The following is a 6,590-nucleotide window of genomic DNA, read 5'->3' as shown; positions in this document are numbered from 1 at the left end:
ATATAATTTATTCATAGTGTAGAATCAATTGCTATGAATATGAATGGCCACTACGAATTTTCAAGTGTCGAAACAAAGTTTTGAAGGGAACTGGAAATGTTTTTATTTTTTACTCCTTATTTCGGTAGAAAGAACTTCGAGCTAAATACCTTCTTATTAATATTTTTTTTTAATTCTATAAGGTGAGTCGGGGGAAGTGCGCCATAAAATTTTCATAGCTGGATTCAATGCAAAATAATTTCTTTTTGTGCTGACTTAAGAATATAATTTTATTAATTTAAGAATATTTGGTATTTTGTGATAACAACCTATAGCCATTCAAGGAAATTGGACCATAAATTAATAATATTTTGCTCAAAGTAAAAAATGGTAGTAGGCGCACTTGCCTCCGGAAATGGGGTAAGTGCGCCTGTGTAAAAAAACGCCAATATGAAACATTATAAAGAAAACACTCATTTTAGTCCATAGAGAAATAAGTTTTACTCGCAATGCTCTTGGATAATTTTTAATCACTCAATATTATAACAAACTATGGCTGTCAAATGAAATTCGGGGTAAGTGCGCCATATATATGTAAATCAGGGCTTCAAAACATTTTAGATTTTTTTTTGCTATATAAGATTTTTGCTATATTAGAGTTTTGTGTGCGGATATGTTGGAATAAAAAAATGGTAGCCCTAATATAAAATCCATTTTATTTCTTGTTATCGACTTCCGGTCCTAGCTTCAGCAGTACATAACATAATATTTAATAGATTAATAATTTTTCCTATTTAGCTGATTATTATAATAATTGTATTATGAACATAGAGTAAAATCTAAATAATAACTAACGCCGTCCGGTTGTTACCTTCCGGCGGACTTAATTATAAATTACCTTTTAAACAATTACTTATTCTTAGTGATTACTTGTTAAAATACAAGTTAAATGCCATATGAATTAATATTATATAATTTGATACATAATTGTAATATTTAGAGTGTCTTGATTTTATTGTCGGTTACTTTGTGAATTCATCCGAACGTATAAAAGATCGTTGTAGCACGTATGCAGGGCAGTTGATTTGTAACCTCTGGTCTGAACATAAGTAAAGCGGAACTTAGAAATATAGTGTGCCTAATATAAAAGTGTCGTTTTGCTGCCGGCATCCACCCTGACTATACCACATCAACATATCAGAAGTGGGATTATGTCCGGCCCATTTATTGATGGCATCGGCGTAAAGAAAAGGAGGTATGTTGAATCTTTGTCTTCTAACGATAACGAAAACCAAGATTTTTTTTCTTCATCTGATGACGAAGATTCTGCTCGCAAACAATACAAACGGAAAAGGCGACGGGTGACTCAAATAGACGCTGAAGTTATCCCGACTTCCGACCGGATGAAAAAACTAGTAACGTGAAAGGGTGGTTGCATAAAATCGACCAGTTGGGGGATGTGTATAACTGGGACAATACGGATCGTCAGTTTATTATGCAGATACGCCTTCGGGGTTCCGCAAGGGAATGGTACGACGACTTGGAGGATTATAATCTTACATGGAGTGAGTGGAAAAATGCTTTAGAAACTGCATTTCCGCGTTCTACGGACTATGTAGATCTTTTAGAAGTTATGCTTGCAAGAAAGAAATCCGACAGTGAAACTATGACGAAATACTTTCACGATAAAATATCCTTACTGAAGAAATGTAATATCATAGGCGAGGCGGCGATTTCATGTGTCATCAGGGGATTACCGGTTGAAATAAGAGCCAACGCAAAAGCTTTCCAATGCGACACACCGCAGCAGCTTTATTACGGATATTTATCGTCACTCGAAAACTATAAGCAAATAGAAGCTCCTAGCAGTCTTAAACGCCAAAGTACGTCGTGGAAGAGAGGTAGTGATGTCGCATCGAGCTCACGGGAAAATGACTGTTTGCCCAAGAAGTGCTACGCTTGTAGAAGACAAGGACACGAAGCCAAGGACTGCAGAGTTCCACGGTGTGAAATCTGTCATCGTCCAGGCCACACGTCTTCCACCTGTTGGTATGCTACCAGTTCATCTCGACAACAGCAGAAGGTCGGTAACATCTTTTTTACAACATACAACATTTATATGAATTTGTATAAAAAAATGGTCATAGTTATGGGCCAAAACCTTGTAGCATTCATAGATACAGGTAGTAATTTGAACATTTTAAGCACGAAACGAGCTAATAATTTAATGTTAAAAATCGCGCCGTCAGTGGTAAAAAATGAAAGGTTTTGGTGGTGCATATTCCAATTCAATGGGAACCTCTTGGATAGATGTCTATGTAGACAATATTAAAATAAGTGGTTCTGTTGAGTTAACTAATAATGATTTAGCTGATATAGATTTAATAATTGGTCAAACTATGATTAATCAAAGGGATTTAAGTTTGGTTATTACCGAAACCTCGGTCAATTTTGTTAAAAAAGTAGAGCAAGATTGTCATCTATGTAAGATACAGTTAGGTATGATAGATTTCGTTACAAAATTCCCGGTCTATGTGAAAGATTACACTATAATCTCGCAACAATGTACGGCATTAGTAAAAGTTTTTATTGATGTACCCACTTATAATGATTGTATATTTTTAACGAACTCTGTGTATTATGAGCTAGGAAGTATTGCTTATATTATTGTAAGCGGTCTTATAAGGTCCAGGGATTGCTATTTAAAAATAATGAACATAGGAAACGATATCATTAAGTGGGAACGAAACAGGCTTATAGCACGCGCCGAACTTGTTAAAAACTTAAACTGTAGTGACAGGAAAGTAATGACAATTATTCAACCTTTCCATAATAAGTTACAATTATCTGATTTAAACGTAGGCGAATTAGATAGAAAAAAGGGGGCGATTACAGATTATGCATAGACTACAGGGCATTAAACTCGCGTACAGTTAAAGATAGATACCCCCTGCCTCATATAGAGGACCAGGTTACTCGCTTATCAGGAAAATCATTCTTTACAACATTAGATCTCGCACAAGGGTATTATCAAGTCAAAATATCAGATGATTCTATTCACAAGACCGCGTTTGTTACGCCCTCAGGTCAGTACGAATTTTTAAAGATGCCTTTTGGTCTGGCCAATGCACCTGCAGTTTTCTCACGTTTAATCAAAATTGTTTTGGGTGAACTAGGTAATGATGTAGCAACATATCTTGATGATGTCATGTTGCCTACAGTATCTGTTGATGATGGGCTCAGGCTATTAGAAAAGGTCTTGCAATTATTGTCCAAAGCAAACTTAAAATTAAATTTAAATAAGTGTTCGTTCCTAAAACAAAGCGCCAACTATTTAGGTCATGAGATTACTGCTGGTACAATACGACCAGGACAGGCCAAAATTAGTTGTGTAGCTAATTATATGAAACCGCGAAACATACACGAAATTCGACAATTTATCGGTCTAACATCTTACTTTAGAAAATTCATTCGTGGTTTTGCAGAAATAGCTAGACCCCTCACAAAACTTACTAAAAAGGACGTTGAATGGACTTGGGGTCCAGACCAAGAGAAATCCTTTCAAACCCTAAAAGAACGGCTTTCAGAAAGGCCGGTTTTAGGAATTTATGATAGAAATGCACGCACAGAAATTCATACCGATGCAAGTAAACTAGGGTTAGGTGGTATTCTTTTGCAATACCAAACCGATGGAACGCTTAAACCAATTGCATATTTTAGTAGAGTTACGTCCAGAGAAGAACAATTTTATCATAGCTATGAGCTAGAGACCCTAGCTGTTGTAGAATCACTTAAAAGATTTCGAATGTATGTAATAGGAATCCCCATAACTGTTGTGACCGACTGTGCAGCTTTACGAACTACTTTAATTAAAAAAGACTTAATTCCCCGCATAGCCCGGTGGTGGCTGTCAATACAGGACTATGACCTACAGATTGAGTACCGATCTGGTGATCGAATGAAGCATGTAGACGCTTTGAGTAGAAACCCGGCACCTAGTATTTTAATGGTAAAAGAGTCTGATTGGTTATTAACTTTGCAAATACAAGACGAAAATATTCAGTCAATTTTGAATCAATTGCAAAACGGTACTGATAATAGGGATATTACTAATAATTATTCAATAAAGGATGATCTTCTCTATAGAAAAACGCTTAATGGTGATCGTTTCGTTATACCTAAATTGGCGAAATGGAGCTTACTACAGAAACTCCATGATCAAATAGGCCATCCAGGTTTTGATAAAACCGAAAAGACCATTAAAGCCCAATTTTGGTTCAAGGGCATGACTAGATTTATTCGAAAATATATAAAATCATGTCTTCGTTGCGCTTATGGAAAAGGGGAACACGGTAAATTGCAGGGAGAATTGCACCCCATAGAGAAGGTGGCAGTCCCGATGCATACATTACATGTTGATCATTTGGGACCATTTGTTAAAACTCGGAAACGAAATTGTTACATACTTGTTGTTATAGACTCATTTACAAAATATGTATTTTCAAGAGCTGTTAAAAACTGTGGTTCTGTAGAGACTATAAAACACTTAAAAGAACAGAATCATCACAGATAGAGGTAAAGCATTTACTAGCAGATATTTCAAACAATTCGCTGAGGAAATGCAATTTAAACATATTTTAAATGCTATCGCAAGTCCTAGATCGAATGGACAAGTGGAGCGTGTCAATCGGACTTTGATTAATGGTTTAAATACTATGTCAAGTAGTGAATGTACCTGGGACGACCACCTTTCGGATATAGTTTGGGGCATTAATAACACTCCTCACGCAGTAACAGGTTTTCCGCCTTTCAAGTTATTATTTGGTCACTCTAATTCGCGGTTACCAGCCTATCCTAGTGGAGATCCTACAGACTTTGAAGGTCAGTCTCGGGCGTTACAAGGGAGACGGGGTGAAGCTAAGTTACGCATTGATAAAAATATGACTCTCATGAAGGACCGTTTCGACCGAAGTCATAGGAAATGCGTTAAATATTCGATAGGTCAATTAGTATTGTGGAAAGGAGGAATAACTAGAGAAAGCGTTAACGTTACTAGAAAACTAAACGGATTATATACTGGGCCATATAAAGTGTGCAAAGCTGATTATTCATTAGATCGTTACACAATAAGCAGCATAAAGGGTATGAAGGGATACAGAAACTTTACAGCAATAGTACGCGGTGATGCCCTTCGACCTTATAATTCAGCTATTTCCGATGAAAGTAGTGGAAGTGATCATGAAGTTGACAGGGATGACCTAATAGACCTATTAGAAAGTTAAATCAAAATCTAATATATTATATGTTATTTTGTAATTAAATACTGGCAATTGAATTAAAACATTCAATATTATTTATCCCATTTTAATTCCAGTTCATAAGAGCTGTGTGATCATATATAATTAAAAGCTGTGTGATCATATATAAATAAAAGCTGTGTGATCATATATAAATAAAAGCTGTGTGATCATATATAAATAAAAGCTGTGTGATCATATATAAATAAAAGCTGTGTGATCATATATAAATAAAAGCTGTGTGATCATATATAAATAAAAGCTGTGTGATCATATATAAATAAAAGCTGTGTGATCATATATAAATAAAAGCTGTGTGATCATATATAAATAAAAGCTGTGTGATCATATATAAATAAAAGCTGTGTGATCATATATAAATAAAAGCTGTGTGATCATAACTATATAAAAGCTGTGTGATCATAACTATATAAAAGCTGTGTGATCATAACTATATAAACGCTGTGTGATCAATATATATATAAATGCTGTGTGATCATATTATATAGATAAAAGCTGTGTGATAATATTATGCATAGATGCCAGTATTAATGAAACGAAAAATGCACTGCTTCATACGCAAATAGAATTATCTGTTAACATATTATATTTATATCAAAGTGTGATTACATTTTATATTGAAAAGTATACTGCTTGTATTGTACAATTTCAGATGCAGCAACTCCACGAAAAACCAGCATCAAGTAACATGGCCGATCGCCGTGGGACACGGCAAACTCAGGATGGCCGAATGTTATCGACTTCCGGTCCTAGCTTCAGCAGTACATAACATAATATTTAATAGATTAATAATTTTTCCTATTTAGCTGATTATTATAATAATTGTATTATGAACATAGAGTAAAATCTAAATATTAACTAACGCCGTCCGGTTGTTACCTTCCGGCGGACTTAATTATAAATTACCTTTTAAACAATTACTTATTCTTAGTGATTACTTGTTAAAATACAAGTTAAATGCCATATGAATTAATATTATATAATTTGATACATAATTGTAATATTTAGAGTGTCTTGATTTTATTGTCGGTTACTTTTTGAATTCATCCGAACGTATAAAAGATCGTTGTAGCACGTATGCAGGGCAGTTGATTTGTAACCTCTGGTCTGAACATAAGTAAAGCGGAACTTAGAAATATAGTGTGCCTAATATAAAAGTGTCGTTTTGCTGCCGGCATCCACCCTGACTATACCACATCAACATTCTAAAAACTAAAATAACATACAAAAATGTAGAAATTAACAATTTCGAATGCGTTATAACTCAATTACTTAGAATTTGGCCTTATGACA

At 34.8% G+C, this 6,590-nt stretch overlaps 1 pseudogene; it reads left to right on the top strand.

Moving 5' to 3' along the window:
• Positions 1-1,016: 1,016 nt before the first annotated feature.
• LOC119190632 lies at positions 1,017-6,135 on the top strand (annotated as a pseudogene).
• The last annotated feature ends 455 nt before the right edge of the window (positions 6,136-6,590 follow it).

This window comes from Manduca sexta, chromosome 25, assembly GCF_014839805.1.
Source record: "Manduca sexta isolate Smith_Timp_Sample1 chromosome 25, JHU_Msex_v1.0, whole genome shotgun sequence".
NCBI lineage: Eukaryota > Metazoa > Arthropoda > Insecta > Lepidoptera > Sphingidae > Manduca > Manduca sexta.
This window is presented reverse-complemented; position numbering and strand designations above follow the sequence as displayed.